This window comes from Haliotis cracherodii, unplaced genomic scaffold (assembly GCF_022045235.1).
Source record: "Haliotis cracherodii isolate W230 unplaced genomic scaffold, xgHalCrac1.p SCAF_11, whole genome shotgun sequence".
Lineage (NCBI taxonomy): Eukaryota > Metazoa > Mollusca > Gastropoda > Lepetellida > Haliotidae > Haliotis > Haliotis cracherodii.
In genome coordinates this window covers 9,054,288-9,054,778 of record NW_027266266.1, presented here as the reverse complement: position 1 = coordinate 9,054,778, position 491 = coordinate 9,054,288, and positions in this window count along the sequence as shown.

Sequence of the window (491 nt, the reverse complement as noted above, 5' to 3'; positions counted from 1 at the left end):
TTTATCATGTTAAGGCATTTCCTGGATATTTGTCCATAAAAACAACAACTTATAACAATTAGAGCTGAGACTATACACCATTTGATGACGATGAAATAAATGTTTGTCCACATTCAACACACTGATAATATCTTAGCACAGTATTTCCATTTCCAAAAACAAAGGGTAGCATGCCAACATAGGGATTTGAAATAGTCCTTTCTAAAAACTCAAATAGAAGTGTCTTCAGTTGACAATATTTGAATAGTTGAAATAATTGAAAATATGGTGGGTGTCACTGTTTACATTTCGCCCATGTAACGTGGACTTTCGTGTCTCAAAACAGCTCACAAACTGTGTTCCTTCACTCAAATCAACAACGAGCGTGACGAATACATTGCGACATGAAAATGCCAACATTTTCAAACCACCCGTATCGCGTATTTCTATAGTAAGTACATAAACAGCTGATAGTGCCCATGTTTCTTTGTCTTGAGGAGGCCGCCATATTG